We start from the raw sequence: 18,665 nt of genomic DNA on the forward strand, positions 1-18,665 counted from the left end.
AATTTTAGATCTACAAAGTGATTGGCTTTGATAAAGAAGAATATCTCCACATGTGTGAGCTTTGCCAATTACTTCTTTGCTCTTTAGCCTTTGTGGTTATCTACTCTAATACATTATTAAAAAAACTAAGGGTATGTTTGAAAGGCCATATTGGATACAATTAGAATAAAAACATAAGCCAAGGACAAAATGGTAAAGTGGCATAAATTAGGGTTAAGGTGAGTGATAATGGTGTGAAATCTCATCCCTTCATCCTAGTGGTTGGATGGAGATAGGTAGCTAGGTACATTAGCCTCTCATATGCATTTGGATTAGTGCATCAAGGGTATTGATTGAATCTAAAGTTACACCCATGTTATAAAAGCACATCATGAGATCTCAAACCTTAACTATCTCAACTCTTGAATCATTTTGAAAAATTATTGCTCCCCTCCTTCTTCTAAGGTTTTGTGAGAGAAAATCGAAAAGATAGAGCTTTTAGAGTTCAAATAATGGTGATTTTGATGGTGGTCCTCCTTTCATATGCTTAAGTCCATAGTGTGCATTTATCAAGGTAAACTCCATTGAATTTTCTTTTCTCATAAGATCATATCCTTGGCATCTATAGTTGTTGGAGTTTTTAATTTAGAAAAGTTTCATTGATCTTAGAATCCCCATTTGATCATCTTTTTCATCATGCTTATTCATAGTGTGGTCCTTTATGAGTTATTGCATATATGCATGAGAATCCATGATCATGCATAGTATCCTTCAATTACTTTGCTTCAAACCCATCAAATAATTTAGTCGCAGAGTGTCACTCTATTTTCAGAACTTTTTTATGGTGTTTTTACCTATGGGAGTTCATAATCTTTCCATACAAGACTGTTTTAGTGGTCCGAGGGCCACCGTGCGTAGTTTGGGCGTAGCTATTTTGTTCTTTATCCGATTCGATTCAAACCTTTCGCATTATGTTTTGGATGATAATGTCAGTGTGTTGAGATATTAAGAAGTGATTTTAAGGTGTGTAATTTCTTCCCATTTAGATTAGACACTCTTGTAAGATTGAACTACTTTTGTACAATCCGAAGGGACAAAACTAAGTCCTTACAGGACCCGATTGCATGGCCCTGGCACAAGGGGTTCAAAACATGGCTTCCCTACTTTAATTTGCCATTCTAATTCTTTGTTTAGTTGATTTTATTCTTTAGAATTTTGTTTAGATTAGTTACATGATGTATTTAAGCTTTGGGACATAGTTTATGTAATTTGTACTATGAAAGTGTAATTCATAAGCTAGTCTTGCTTTATTTGTAATTACCTCATAAGGGGTTGATTTTGGAGTTTATTTACAATAGTTATACAAGGCTAGAAATGGTTGTAATTGTTATGTAAAAGGATTGTAACTTATTAACTTAGCTTGGTTTTTAGCAAGTGGCTTGTTGAAGGTGTCCATTTTGCCTTGTTTTTCGGTTTGAAAATTTGTTTTAGTCTTTGTATCTACTTTCAATTGGTATCAGAGCTAGGCTCATTTACATCCTCTTTTAGGGTCTTTAGAGGAATTATAGAGTGTCAAATAGGAACCCATAACAGCCCGTTCAATACTCACCGAATTGCTTAAGGAGGAGGAAAATTGGTTATGGGTTTCATGAAGATAGTCGATTGCCATTATTGACTTCTAGACAACCTAATCCGCCCACAATCAATGCTCCTCAAGTTGTTAAGGATGCATATAAGATATGGCATAACAAAAACCAAAGTGCCATGAATATTATTTTTGCAACCATGAGTGATTCCTTTGTTAAGAAGTACGAGAATTCCATATGTGTCAAAGATATTATGGAGAGCATGGAAAAGAAATACGATACACTGAATGAAGCTCAAAGGATCATTAGAATGAGGAATCTCATGTGTTGTAAAATAGATGATCACACCAAAGTGGGCGATCATCTAAAAGAGTTCAAGAGTTATATAAGAGAGAATAAAAGAGCCGGTCACTCATATGATGAGGTGACACAAAAGACGATGTTTGTGCTTTCAATCTCTCCCTCATGGGAGACCTTTATTGCCAATTTGATGACCAAAGATGCGCCTACAACAGTGGAGGAGATTGCATTTTTCATGGAAGGGGAAGAACAAAGAAGGATAACAATGGATGGACCATCTTCTATGGTCCATATGGTAAAATCTCACCAACCCTCATCTTCGTCTACTCCCTTACTCATTACTCCTATCTCTTCTTCTCTTCCTAACTCTTCTATGGTGAATACATGTAATGTGGGAATGAGTGAGAATGATAATGCTAAAAACAAGAAAAGAAAGGGAAAAGGCAAATTGAAAGGGAAGGAGATGCAAAAGGGAAAATCCTACTCCCCTTATCCATTTAGCCCTTACCTTCCTAAAACCCATACCTACCCACCAAATCATGCTAGCTCCATGCCTTTTAGGCCTAAACCACCACCCACACCCATGATGGTAGGTGGGAGGTCGGTTTGGCCCTCAAGCCAAGATTATTTGAAGGTGCAATGCTTTAGATGTAAGAAATACAGGCATACCCAAAAGTTTTGTAGGTATCTTCCTCCTCCACAAAACCTTCATTTTGCTCCTAAGCCCAATACCGGTAAGCCTCAAGCTAATACCGGTGGAGGACCAAGGAAATAGAGAATTTGCGTGGTCTATGAGACTTTGATTGCTAATGAGGAGGCAGATGTATGGGTTCTTGACTCGGGGGCTACTATCCATATGACAAATTCTATGAAGGGCTTTAGAAGGTTTTATGATGTCAAACCCGGTACCCATAATCTTTATATGGGTGGAAATCAAATGGGAAGGGTTTTAGGTTTTATAACCTCTTGAATCGTAAGTGATTGAAAGCCTTGATGCCCATTTCCTTGAAGATGAATTCCTTGAGAGAGAATCAATCCAAAAAAGAGTAGACTTCTATAAGCTTCATCCTAACAAAGAAATTGAAACCATGCCATTTAGGCGAAGTGAGATAATGAAGAGACCACCTACCTTTTTCACTTACCTTGGGGAGGACTATGAGAGGATTAGTGTAGAACCCGATGATGAACCTTATTTTTACCTACATGCTATGTCTTCTCTGGATAATAAGTTATGGAAGGAAGCCATGCAAGATGAGATAAATTCAATCATAAAGAACCATGTATGAGAGTTAGTCCGATTACCACCTAACCTTAGATCCATTGGATGTAAGTGGATATTCAAAAAGAAACTTAACTTCGAAGGATGTATTGAAAAATACAAGGCCAGACTTGTAGCAAAAGGTTTTACTCAAAGTGAAGGGGTAGATTATTTTGACACCTACTCATCTGTTGCCAAAATGCCTTCAATTAGGATGATCATATACATAGCAGCCTACCTTGACCTAGAAATGCATCAAATGGATGTGAAATCTGCCTTCTTAAATGGTGACCTAGAAGATGATATATACATGAACCAACCCGAGGGTTTTGTTGTGAAAGGAAAGGAAAAGTTCGTGTACAAACTTAACAAATCACTTTATGGTCTCAAACAAGTTTCAAAAAGATGGTTCTTTAAGTTCCACCAAACCCTGATTAGATATGGATTTAAACCAAATGAGGATGACCATTGTGTATACCATAAGACCAATGGGACTGACATTACTTTTATGACTTTATATGTGGATGACATTCTAATAGCTAGTAGCACCCTATATCATATAAGGGATACAAAGGCAATTCTATCAAGTAATTTTGATATGAAAGATATGAGAGAGGCTTCATATGTGTTAGGGATTTATATTATAAGAGATAGAGCAGCCCGTACTATTCAATTATCTCAATCTACATATTGCAAGAAAGTTCTTGAGAGATTTGGTATGAGTGAATCCAAGCCTATAGATACACCTATGGAAATGAGAGGAAAATTTAATGTCAATATGAAACCAAACAATGATCTTGAGAGAAATGAGATGGAAAGGATCCCATATCGAAGAGCTGTAGGATCACTAATGTATTTAACCATAGGAACTAGACCCGATCTAGCTTTTGGTCAAAGCTTGATTGGTTGATTCCCAAGTGATCCTGGATTAGAACATTGGAAAGCCGTGAAAAGAATCATGAGGTATTTGAAAGGAACATTTGATTATGGATTAACCTATGGCAATGTGAGTAAGCTTAAAGTTTTGAGATACACAGACTCCGACTATCAAGGAGACCCGAATGACTCGATATCCACTTCGGGTTATCTATTTCTTTATGAGGGACGTGCCATTTCTTGGCAGACCAAGAAGTACGACACTGTAGCCCTATCTACCATAGAAGCCGAGTATATGCCTTTAAGTTCCGCAACTTTAGAAGCCATTTGGATTAAGAAGTACTTGAATCATCTTAACTTCAACCCTCTAAAACATGGAACGATTACAATCATGTGTGACAATCAAGCTACAATAGTAATGGTAGTTGAACCAAGGTTTCACACCAAGTCAAGGCACATTAAAGCTCAGTATCATAGAGTAAAAGAAGAGATAACAGCTGGTGAGGTAGAAGTTGGTTACATTTCAGTTGAGGCTATTTATGCAAATCCATTAACCAAAGGCTTGGGGGCAAATGATTTTATGAGGCATGTGCATGGGATGAGTTTAAGGAGGTTGACATAGTTGTTATTACTTTGTCTATTGCTTATGAATAATAAGTCCATGGATAAAAATGCATGCTTTGATTTATTGTGAACGATAATTAGAGAGAGCGACAAAGATATATACGAATTCAGGCTCCAAAAGGCTAAGTGGGAGAATGTCGAAAATATGGCCTATCAAGGCCTAAATTCCAGTAGTCTCTCATTCAGTGGGAGCTATTGAGAGATTGAAATCTTGACGTCTTGCGAAATGGAGTCTAGAATCTTTTACCCTGAGTACGCATGAGGCATCGAGAATTCACGTGTTGAGAAAACAATTTCTCAAGGAGGTGTAAGGATCACCTCCTAGTCACGATTTTATAGGTTAGCCTCGTGTTTAGCTGCAATCGGCCAGGGCTTGAAGAATCCAAATGAGAAAAATAAAACCCAAGTACTTATTAAGTATTCGTCTTGTATGGAATGGTCAAGACTTATAGGACATAAGTCCGTATCTTGACACGAGACCATTGCATAATATGTACATTTTCATTTCGTTCGGAAGCCACTCTTCCAAATGCATTATCCGAGTTTGGAAGAGCCAGTGTACATGTGTTTTGAGAGGATCACTGTAATTAAGTTGGATCATGTCCCACAGCGGTACACCTGTAATCCATTGAGAGCCGAATGATCGGAAGTTCTAGCTCAGCGGCTTTGATATGGCCAATTATGTGTCCCTTAAGTTTATTGGGTCGATCTGAGACTCGATGGAACATCATTCGGGACTAGCCTAAGGGAGTACATTGATACCTATAGTTATTAGCCTAAGATCTTACTATACCTTTCGTCCGATTTTATAATGATGAGAAAAACCTAATAATTTCTAAAAAATACTTTAAATATTTATTGTGAATTTTAGAGAATTTTTTGAAATTTTATTTGCTAAACAAATAAGGGTTTTCATATTGTTTGGCACAAATTCCACTTCAGTCCTAACCTGGTAGTGCCATGTAGTATTCGAGTTGCCATAGGGCTGCCACATGGCACCCCACACCTCACTCTAGGATCATCTCCAGCTGGGCACTGATCCCTAGGTGGGGGACTAGATTGGCATTTGGTTGCTTATTTTATAAGGGGTTGTGTTATGGTGTCTTGTTATATATTATTATATTTTGTTATATAATGTTATAAATTAAGGCCTCTTTTTTATCACATGTCTTAATTAACTCACATATGAGTCATGCATGGTATATGTGAAGTTCAATTAATTTATTTATTTGATATTAAATAGAAAATACATTTTCAAATTTGAGTTGAAAAATATCTTCACACACATGTGTGAATGAGACATTATCTTTAAATTGATTGGTTTGAAATTTTAGATCTACAAAGTGATTGGCTTTAGTAAAGAAGAATATCTCAACATGTGTGAGCTTTGCCAATTTCTTTGCCCTTTAGTCTTTATGGTTATCTACTCTAATACATTATTAAAAAAACTAAGGGTATTTTTGTAATGCCATATTGGATACAATTGGAACAAAAACATGGGCCAAGGACAAAATGGTAAAGTGGCATAACTTAGGGTTAGGGTGAGTGATAATGGTGTGAAATCCCATCCCTTTATCCTAGTGGTTGGATGTGGATGGGTGGCTAGGTACATTAGCTTCTTTTGTGCTTTTGGATTAGTGCATCAAGGGTGCTGATTGAATCCAAAATTACACCCATGTTATAAGCACATTATAAAATCTCAAACTTTAACTAGCTCAACTCTTGAACCATTTTGAAAAATTGTTGCTCTCTTCCTTCTTCTAAGGTTTTGTGAGAGAAAGTTGAAGAGTGAGAGCTTTTAGAGTTCCAATAATAGTGATATTGATGATAGCCCTTATTTCTTATGCTTAAGTCCATAGTATGCATTTATCATCCCCATTTGATCGTCTTTTTCATCATGCTTATTTATAGTGTGGTCCTTCATGAGTTATAGTCTATATGCATGGGAATCCATGATCATATATAATATTATTTAATTATTTTGCTTCAAACCCATCAAATAATTTAGTCTCAGAGTGTCACTCTATTTTCAAAACTTTTTCATCACATTTTTACCTATGGGGATTCATAATCTTTCCATACAAGATTGTTTGGTGGTTCGAGGGATCATTGTGTGTAGTTTGGCCATAACTCTCTTGTTCTTTATCCGATTTGATTCAAAATTTTTGCATTATGTTTTGGATAATAATGCCAGTGTGTTGAGATCTTAAGAAGTGATTTTAAGGTGTGTAATTTTTTTCCATTTGGATTAGACACTCTTGTAAGATTGAACCACTTTTGTACAATCTGAAGGGATAATATTAAGTCCTTATAGGGCCCTGGCCCTGACATAAGGGGTTCGAAACATGGCTTCCCTATTTTAATTTGGCATTTTAATTTCCTTTTTAGTTGATATTATTCTTTAAAATTTTGTTTAGATTAGTTGCATGATGTATTTAAGCTTTGGGACATAATTTATGTAATTTGTGCTATGAAAGTGTAATTCATAAGCTAATCTTGCTTTATATGTAATTGCCCCATAAGGGGTTGGTATTTGAGTTTATTTACAGTGGTTATACAAGCCTAGAAATGCTTGTAATTGTTATGTAAAAAGAATGTAACTTATTAAGTTAGCTTGGTTTTTAACCACTAAGTTGTCCATTCTGCCTTGTTTTTCGGCTTGGAAATTTGCTCTAGTCTTTGTATCTGTTTGATTGTCCTCTATATCTCTTGTAATTATGTGATTTTCCTCTATATATATAGAGTTACTTGTTGATATAAATATCTATCTAAAATAGTGAAGATGTAGCCAGTTGGGCTTTGGATCCATGGACGTAAAGCTTCGGCCCGAACCATGTAAATATTGTATTCTCTCTACTTCTCTCTCCATTCTTCATTATACTCCCACTTATTCTAACAACTTGGGTATTTTAAGAGATTTTTTGAAGTGCTACCTTAATGAAGTGAAAATTGATAGAAATATTAATTGAGATATTGGCCACTTAAATTTTATTGTCTTTATTTTTCTTCCATGTTCTCCATCTTGCAAGGCCCATACATTAGACCAAATTATATACTCGTTTCCATGGGCCAAAGACCTAGTAAAGGGAATTTTTATGGCTCGAAAATTTCACTTTAACCTTGATGCACTTTGTGATTAATTTGATAAAGAAAATCAATTTTGAGTTCTTAGAACGTTATACTTTATCGTGTGTCATGGTCCAAAGTCCGTACTGAAAGGGGAATAACCCTAGTTACAATTTCTTAAAAAATTAACCTTAATAAAAATAAAAAATATACCTCACATCTATGAAATTTTAAAAATAAAATAAAAAATTTGAATCATCCTGCTCTTGATCTCCATCAATATTTCTGCAATTTTGAAATATCCGAGTTATGTTGATTTTGATATTTTCAAAACGTTATCGATAGTTTGGAAAAGGACAAAGATAGAGTAGGGGTTCTCTTCTCTTTTGCTGGGAGCCCAAGTCTGCGAGCATTGCTTCAAACATTTGATGTCAGCTGCCCCTGCCAATGTCTCAATAGTTTATTGATAGCAAGTCCAAAATGACTCCTGAAACACTTATATTTTCCCGGTAGTCGATAAATTACCAAACTAGTCTATGTTGGGACAAGTTTCTAGTAAGCACTCATGTTGTTTGTTTACCTTGTTTTTCAAAGATATTGGATCACATCCCAAATCATTGCAAATCCAAATTATGTCCGCTCTATGGATTTAGATTTCAAAAATAGTACATATTTGATGATATTGAAGAACTAAATTAACTGTCTACAGATAGTCCATATTTCTTAAATTAGATTCATGATTGCGTTGGTGCTCTATGGATTTAGATTTCAGAAATAGTAAATATTTGATGATATTGAACAGCTAAATTAACTTTAAAAATAGTAATTTAAAAATAGAACTTAATTAACTATCTACATATAATCCATATTTCTTATATTAGATTCATGATTGCGTTGATCGATATAATAAGCTTCCAAAGTCTTCTTAAATTAGATTCATGATTGCGTTGGTTGACATGATAAACTTCCAAAATCCACCTTCATGATGAATTCTGGATCTTGGAAGGTTGGACTATAGACCGAGCTAAATGAAAGTAAAGTAGGAATAAGGTGATCTAGTATAGTGCATTTTTTTTTTTTACACCGACTAGAACACTTACAATGATCCTTTACAATTATTTCAACTCAAAAGAAATAAATAAAATAAATAAGACACTTGTTGACAATGAGAACAATAACTTTATCAAATAAAGAGAGGAGGAAAATAAGATTGAAAAATACTGGATTGCATAAATAAAAGTAAGAACGCCGAAAGATTACCTCAACCGGCCTTTGAAACACCCCAAACCGGGTCTCTTCCTTCAATGATGCGTGGGATAAAAAAAAATCAATCTTAGATTTGGAAAGCTTTGGCTATCTCCCGAAAGATTAGGAACCTCAATAAAATAAGTATACCACCTTCTCTACCTAGGTGAGGCTATCTCCTGAGAGATTAGGAACCTCAAAAAAATTAGTGTGCCACCTTCTCGACCTAGGTGGGACGTGCCAACCCATACAATTTAATTTATGAGAAAGAATATTTAGGAGAGAGAAAAAGAGAGCCATGAGAGAGAATATTTAAAAGAGAGAAAAAGACAGCTTTGAGTGGGGCATGCCCCTAGAGAGAAAGTAGGAAGAGAGAAGGGAGCGAGGCATGCAAAGAATGGGGGAAGAGGTCCCTATTTATGTTTATCAGAGGGGATAGGGTTCGATGAAGATAACCATCAACAAAATTTGATCCTGATTTTTTGATCTTGGAGACCTGTGAGGTGAGAGATCTGAGCCATCCATTCTTCAGATCATCCATCATGATCAAAAGGAACTGGCCATAACCTTATTCATCTGCTCCTACACACTTATCCCATCAAATAAGAGATATGCTTAAATATCAGATACATTGTATCTAGTTAATAAATTTATATTTCTTTAACCAATTAAATATTTCAAAATATAGTTTTAATTTCATATATTAAGGAATATCTTCAAATTTGAAATCAAAACTTCCACAAAGTGGGGCGTGACCCCCACGGCCCCACTAAAAGTGGTGCGCCACAAAGGGTCACATAGTGGGCCCCTCGTGTAAAACAGATGGGTCCAATGGGCCCCCTATGAGCCCATATAATTTTATAAATATTGAACTTTTATTTTTTGTTAATTTATTTTTAATAAATATATTTTATAAAAAATAAAAATAAAAAAAATTATTTAAAATCTTAAAATAATTATTATAAAATTAATCAATATCTAAGAAAATAAATTTGAGGGGAATATGATCCTTAAGGTCTAGAAATTAATAATTATAAAGCATTCCATCTTCTATTGTGGACTATAATCCACACTAGCTTTCTCAAACTGACCCAGTAGTACCATGACCTACAGTCCAATGCAGGAGCTCATGATTAGGCTACTAAATTCATCCAATAGGCAAGAGGATATAATCCTAATCAATGGATTACAAGTTCTCCCTTAAAGACGAGTTCTAAGGTTACACAAACTTGATGCAACTATAGCTCTATGATGCATATGGGTAATCTCTCATACATGTACATGCATCACCCTCAATGGTACACTGCTTTTCCAATACAGTCATCATATGCACATGCCATATGATGGATTAGTGATGAGGCTTTTGGTCATTGTCTCTAAAGGCCAAAAGGGGCACACAGTCCCTTGGCACATTCATCTAGGTAACTCCGACCTTATCAAGGGATAACTTTCATCAGTGTTTATTCCATCCCCAAAAATCAAGGGTTTTCTAACTCGATTGGCATAACACGCAAAGCCTAGCCTGAGTTATGACAAAAAATATTTGTATAACATGATCCATATATGACCACAATCCCACTCAGTTTAAGTTCCATAAAATTTTTATTACAAGCTCTCATAAAGCCTTTAATGGCCATAATAACCCAACGTTAAACCCTAGCCCATATATTACTATGGGTATTTAAAAGATTCTACATTGAAGATATGATTAGACTTTCTTTCTTTTGAATTCACTGCATAACACCAAGTTTGAAATCAACTTTCCCACCCCAAAAGACTAAAAGTAGGGCACATAAAAACTACCTAAACCTCGTATGGATAGAGCTTGTTTTTGGACTTATTTTAATTAAAAAAATCAAAATCACAATAGGTAGTGGAGCTTCCACTCTTGAGCAACTATTTACCCATTGATCCTATTGCTCCTCACAATTCAATTAGCGCACCACGTGCACTACTCATTCCTATATGCTATTTTTGGTTTTTTATTTGACTAAATTTTACAATAGAGAAAACCAAAAGTTACTTTGCTTCCCCAAAACAGAAAACCATGGATCCTTTGATTGACCTAATTATCCTTCTTGAAACTTCATCCGGAATTTATTTTGATTTTCCATTAATACAGGGAAATTATTTCATAGACTTCAATATCTCTATACAGTCACAGTACCACCACCACCACCAGCAGTTTGCGGGCCATCCCACTGGTTTGCCACTACCACCATCACCGCCACCAGCACTGCCATCACACCATTTACCACGGCAGCCATCACCACATAACCAAGCCTAACATTTTGTTCTCCAAATTAAAACATGTCTATAGGGAGGCAAACGAGGTGGCAAATTGTTAAAATCAAGGGTCTTGTATGTAGATTTACTTGTATTTCGTCATTTTCCTGTGTAAGTCATAATGCACTTTGACCAATAAAATTAGGTAGCTTGGGTGGTGGTGGTAGCACCCCCCACTCTAGTCATCATATTATGCTTTCTATTCCCGTCACTAATACCACCCTACTAATACATTCAAAAAGCTAACTCCTAATAAACTTGAAAAAACGGATAGGGGCATATCTTCTCCACTGAATTATCCAAAAAATAAATAAAAATTATGGGCTCTTTTTTTTTTAAAAAAAACAATTAAACTACTGTAAACAATAAATAATAATTGGCCGATTCCAATTTAAAAAAAGAACACCATTTATTCAACATAAGAAAAGCATTATTGGCTGGCTTCGATTTCCCATGCCACAAGGCGGGCATGGATAAATCATTTCTCTTCCCACTGAGATTCACTTTCTTTCTTAATATATAGCATTATAACTATTACATAGTGAAAAAAAAGGAAAAAGCAAACGGGTATGGAATTTTGTTAAAGAATGCTTGAGCCTTTGTTTGAATGTCTATGTTGGGGTGGTTTGACCACTTTAGAATATTCCACTTGTTTAGGGCTAGACTAAGCCGGATGAGCCACCCAATCCGATCTTTGAGAAATTAGGGAGACACCCCAAACAATATTTTGCATTTAGCTCAAAATATTCATCATTTTTTTTTGTTTTGTTTAAATCTAGTTCAAAATTTTAATCATAGTTAAATATGATGCTTTGCATTGAGTCACGCATACTGTAGAGAGAGAGAAGTAGACGGCTGTGTTTCCTGTGGGACCAAAACTAGTGGGTTTGGATCAAAGTTGACCTCCAAACACAGTGGATAGTTCCTCTGTTTCCTTTTTGCATAACCATACTGAGTTTCAACAATGAAAAGTCGGATGCAGACTAGATAAGTGGCGTTATTGGTTGTATATTTGATGGTTTGGTCCAGTTCTGTCCTAGACTTTTGAAGTGGAGGCAGCCTTGCTTCCGTTATAATTATTTCAACCACGAAAGCGAGTGTGTACCCCTTTGACACTTGTTTTCGATTTGGAGATGTGTGCACTTTGACGCACTGTAATAGACATGGCTCGGGCCAAGAATTCAGTTTTGGCTCAAGCCGAGTTATTTGGGTGAGTCCGACTAACTTAAGGGCTATGGGGGTGGGGGGGGGGTGGAGGCATGTGGTTGGAGATGGGATGGAGGGAAGAAGAGAAGCAGGTGGCGACAAATATATTGCATGTCGCCACGTGTTTCTCTCTCTGTCCCCCACCTTTTCCCACCTTATTTATCTCTATATCTTCTCTTCTCTCTCCCCCCTCTCTTGGGCCACACAGCTCCTACCTCTCTTTTTCCCTAAGATTTGGACTCTCTCCCCCCTCTCTTGGGCCACACAGCTCCTACCTCTCTTTTTCCCTAAGATTTGGACTGTAAAAGTGGGGATTTCATGCTTAAAATTAGAGAGATGGGAAAAAAAGCAAAGGGGAGCGAGACAAAAATAGAAGTAGGGAGGGGAAGAGAGAGGGGCGAGGAAGAGAGAGGGGGAATGAAAGCGGGTCAAAGAGGATTTTTTTACAACTTATTATATTTTATTTTTTATGTAATCCATTTGTACATACAACTTGGGGTACTCCGTCGAGTCCCAGTACATTACTTTGACCTCTCACGTAACTCTTGCCTCGAATCCTACCTATCTATTGTATAGGGCTTTTCCAATGATGAATTGTTGATGTCGCTCTTTTTTTTTTTTTTTTTCTTTTTTTTTTTTTGAGGTAGTTCGATGGGGAAGGGGTCTTTAACTGTAGTAGGAATAGAACTTTAGATGTCATGCTATGGTATTCTGCCACCCTAATCATCTAGCCTTGAGCCCGTTCTTGATATGACTTCACCACTGTATGGGGACTCAGCAGAGTTAGGGAGAGCCCAAGTACCTCTGGGTGTATAACTTGGGGCATTTAAAAAAATTTAAAAAAGATGAAAAATTATGAAAAATAAAGATCGCCATCATCGTTGTTAGACCCTTTGTCAATTAATTGAGATAAGCTACACGAATCCTGGTTTGTTATTCTTCTCTATTATAGCCATACCCTCAGTAAGGCCATAAGTCTGCATGTCTTTTCTCACTACTTCGAATCATGTCTTTTTGGGCTTATCCCTTGCCCTTTGTGAGCATTCTAATTGAACTACCTCGCACCTTCTAACAGATGATGTATTGGGTCTACGCCATACATGGCCACTCCCTTTTAGTCTACTTTATCTCATTTTATCACCTATTCTATCATTTCTTATCTTGCCACTCATCTATCTCAATATCCTCATCCTACGTACATCATTCTATTGGTACGTTGTTTCTTGACTACACAACATTATGTCCTATAAACAAAGCTGGTTTTACAGTTGTCTTATAATACTTGCCCTTCACCTTCATTAGTATGTGGCATTCACATAAAACTCTAGTTACACATCTCCACTTTGCCCACCTAACTCTAATTTTATGTACGACATCTTCCTCAATCTCTAGATTTTTCTAGATTATTGACCCAAGATATCCAAAGTGCGTTCGTTTTGGTATTCTTTGGTCGTTAATCTTAACTATTTCCTCGTCTCTACTCTTATTATTAATAAACTTGCATTCCATATACTCTATTTTTGTCTGACTAATTTTAGAACCTTTAGATTCTAGAGCATCCTTCCAAAGTTCTGACTTTTTGTTAACACTTTTTCGGGTCTCTTCAATCAAAATTCTGTCATTTGCGAACAACATACTCTATGGTACCTCATCTTGTAGATGCTTAGTTAAATCGTCCATAACTAAGACAAAGAAGTATGAGCTCAGTGTTGACCCTTGATGTGGACCTATTGTGACTAAAAACTCACTCTTCTCTCCACTAGTTGTTCGTACACCAGTTGACGTTCCGTTGTACATATCTCTCACCAAGTTTATGGAGCGTTTGGAAACACATTTATTTTTCAACACCCACAATATTAAATATCAAGATACTCTATTATAAGCTTTCACTAGATCAATAAAGATCATGTGGAGCTATTTTTCCTTCGTTCTAAAGTTTTCAATTAGTTGCCTAAGTAGAAAAATAGCCTCAATTATTGACATCCTTGATATCAAACTGAATTGAACCGAATTGGCTCTCTAATACACTTGGTTTCGCCTTAGTTGTTGCTCAATCTCTCTCTACTATAGCTTCATAATATAGCTCATATGTTTGATCCCTCAATAATTTGCACAATTATGTATGTGTCCTTTATTCTTATAAATAGGTACTACAATGTTTTTCCTCAATTCGTTTGGTATTTTCTTTGTTCTCAATACCTTGTTAAACAACTTGGTTAGCCAATCTCCGCTATGCACTTCCAAACCTCAATCAGAATACCATCTAATCCTAAAGACTTTCCTATCTTCATCCTCTTTGTTTACACTCGATTTTGGACCGATCTCCGAGCGAGATCGGCTCAAATGTCTTGCGAGACGAGTAGATTTTTTTAAAATCAGTATAGAGAGTTGGAGTCGCTCAAATTATAGATTTAGGGGCATCACATATCTTTGCTGATCTATTTCATCTTTAAACCTATAGGCAGCGCCAGCTTCAGAATCCATTTATTAGAACTTAAAAATCTTGTAAATTCTAACTAAAACTAAAAAATAATAAATAACTAAAAAATAAAATAAATAAATAAAGAGAGAGAGAAAGATCACATACCTGGAAAACCGGGAGTTAGGGCCTGTATCAGGTCCGAGGGTTGGTTTACACCTTTTGATGTGTTCTCTTGCTTTCGGGAAGCATGGCTCTAAAGTTTTTGATTAGGACCTAGGTAAAATCATTCTTGGGATTTTGATTTTAGATGCATTTTGAGAGGGTTTGAGTTTAAGGCCTTTAATATAAGGTTTTCTAGGGAGTTTTTCTAATTTTCTAGAGGTTTTCCCTAATTTTTTAGGGTGTTAGTATTTTTTTATATTTTCTAGAGTTTTTTGGATAAATATACCAAGTTTTGTAAATTTTCTAGGATTTTTCTCTAATTTATGGGAATTTCTTAATATTTCTAAGGATTTTCCTAACTAATATGCAAGATATTTTTGGACGATTTTTTTGGTGAACTTGAGGGGGTATTTATAGGCTTGAAGTAGGATTAGGCTTGAAACTAACTGATATAATATCCTAGTTCTAGTTTGATTAGGAATGGGGTATTTTTAAGAGATTTCTATAATATTCCATCCAAAACCAACTTAAAATTCTAATTAAAATAGGATTGGGTTGTCTAATGCACCGACCTCGGCCCATCGGGCTGCATGATATGCGTCATTTCGTGCAGTCTGATGCTCTGTGTGCCTCGCGACTGGCATGCAACACAATATGAGTCGCACTAAGGGTATTTTGGTCATTTCGACCAATAACCCCCAAGGCCCTAACTTTCTAACATAACATCCGATTTGAGCGATTCTTACACTGTCGGAAATCTCTCGAGGTCTAGTATGGCTTCAAATAGATTTTGAAATGTTTTGGAACAATTATTAGATCTAAGCTGACTATAGTTTACTAGGGTTTGTGTAGTCTCAAAACTCAAAATCAGAGTTTCTAAAAGTTTCCTTAGCCAAATTTTCAAGAGGGTGTGTCTACCGTTGCCCCCTCTGCAAACTTCACCTCCCGTTTGAGCGTTCACATTTTCTCCTCTTTAGTACAACCCCTCTCCAAAGCCTTTGTACCTTTCCAAAAACTTTCGCTCCCTAAATCTTTTTACCTTTCCAAAATCCTTTGCTCTCTAAAACCTCCTTAGGATCAAAGTAAAAGAAAGTTGCGGAATTTGCATTAGGTTTTCAAAGTCTTTAATTTGTATCCCATGTCTCTTCTCCTTTGATAACGAGTGGGGTTTTGGTGGTTGCACCACTTGAGCTTTTGTTAAAGGTTACTGTTTTCATTCTCACTAACATTTAGAAAAAAAATTGGCTTTACCTATTGATCCAAAAAAAAATCGGCTCTTCTACGTCAAAAGCACATGCCCTCCTCTATCTCAGCCTCCATAAGCAAACTCAAGCCAACATCTCGACCCTCTTTTATGGCCAAACTCACCTGATCAATGAGAGATCCAATCCATCTTCAAACACAATCAGATCATCAAATTATTTTCAAACCCTACCCTATCTTGTCCAGTACCAAGTAATGAGAGGTCCTTGACCAAATACCATTAATTTAAGCGCAACAACAAATCATTGGCTATAAAGAGAGTGATAGAGGGCTCGTAATGGGTTGGACGGCCCAGGACCACGCCCTAAAAAATAGGGCTTGGGCCATAAACTGTCGCTTGAGGGCGGGGCTAGGGCCGCTTCAGCCCGACCCGCCCTCTTTTTTTCTTGTCTGGCAAAGGCTGTTTCGGCCCGACATGACCCTCTTTTTTTTTTTTCCCCCTTTTTTTTCTTTGATTTCCTTTCACTTGATTTTGGCCCGCCCCAGGCGCGGCTTGTTGTCACTCTTAGTGATAGTGCCTGAGCTATTGGCTGGGTTCAGCAGTTGGTACGAATACTCGCTATTGTATTTTGCCGGCCATGGATATATTATTAGAGAGCTTAGTGACAATTTATCGGGATATTATCGGCAATGGATTTTCTCGCGTGTGCCTTCTTTAATGGAAATTTATGGGAATTTACCGCGAATTTGAAATATTATAAAATGGACGAGGTTTCTATGAGGCTCTTAAATTTTTCATTTTTGAGATAGAATTTTGGACCCAATTTGTACGGACATATGATATTTAACATGGAGGTCATGAGTAGGAAAAATTAAATAAATTCTAAAAATTAAGAATAATTAAAGTGTTAGTTTCCACTGTTTTTAGATGGAACACCCATTTGTGTCCATCTTCAAACGGGATGCTTTATGTTTGGGGGTGCAAATGTAGGAATGCATCTCCTAACTCACGAAACGATCTTTCCTATAAAATATATATTCTAATAAAATGAATTACTGACCATTAACTGAAAATATAACAATTAAAAATTGTAATAGCATTGCTGCATCAAATATTGTTGTTTTTTCCGACTAAGTTGGATAATGCATGAAAGAAAATTTATATGCAATCTTTTGAAAATAGACTCTTACAATCACTAACGTTAATTATTCTACATTGAAATAACAACAAATACAAATTAAAGTTTTTAGCCGGATAGTTTTAATTTATTGAGATCATATCTCAAATAATAATGGCATTGCAAAATATCACGACAAAAACCCTATAAATTTAATTTAAAGAGTGATTTGCATAAGGTTGCAACCTTAAACAATCCAATTTAGGCATTCTTCTAAGTTTTATCATAAATGTAATTTTGATATAAATAATTATTAGAATGGCTTGAGAATCTCTTTTTATCTCTAATTATAAAATTTTAAACTCTAAAAATAGTTCAAATCAAGTAGATCTATAAACATATAAATATCTTGAAAATGGATGGCCCAGATAATATATTGCAAGATAAACTATTTCATGGATTTGAAATCTTTTTTCTTTTCATATTCACATATCTTGATGGGCAGATGTTCGATTAGAGGGTCTTCCAACATCCAAAAAATATTTTATGATGGATTTTTGAGAAGGGAGATGAAGACGTAAAGCCCATAACATTTTGGGGACGATGAAAATACGGGGAAGATCTCCTTTTTCTCTTTTTATTTAGGGAAAATTATAGATAACCCAAAATGTAAATTGTAGTTTGGTCGCATAACGAAATATGAGTCTTTATCTGAGATGGGCATCGATACACATCCAAAATTTAATATATCTTTGGAATAAGGAAGTCACAATTAATTCTGATTTAAAATATAAGGGTCTGTTGTGACCTCCTTATATAGATAAGTCCTTACTGATTCTTTAAACCAATATAATGCAAGGGCCCAAAATAGTATGTTATTACTCGGAAAGATGAATTTCTCGAAATTTTTTATGTTTTTGACAAATTTACCCATTATGATTTTCTAACATCAGACTATATTTAGATCTCATTTTTTGAAGGTTTGATGTCTGCTGGTTTTAGCATCAAGCTCCGTTTGGATACCATTTTTTGAAGGTTCAAGATGGTCTAATATTTCTAAAGTTGAATCCCATTTAGACCTCATTTTTTTTATGGCTTAAGGAGGTCCGATTTTTCTAACATTTTGACCGGCCTAATTTTTTGAAGGTTTAAGGCGGTCCGATATTTCTAACATCGACAGCATTTAGACCTCAACTTTTAAAGGTTTAAGGTGATCATAAAATCAAAAAATAAATTTAATATAGAATCCGATGTTTAAAAATTGGACTAGGGGGAAGCTTGAAAAAAATTAAAAATCCGGAAAACAAGAACCTTCGCATAAATATTAGACCATC

The sequence above is a fragment of the Amborella trichopoda genome, chromosome 9 (assembly GCF_054954075.1).
Source record: "Amborella trichopoda isolate Santa Cruz 75 chromosome 9, AtrichopodaSantaCruz75HAP2 v2.0, whole genome shotgun sequence".
Lineage (NCBI taxonomy): Eukaryota > Viridiplantae > Streptophyta > Magnoliopsida > Amborellales > Amborellaceae > Amborella > Amborella trichopoda.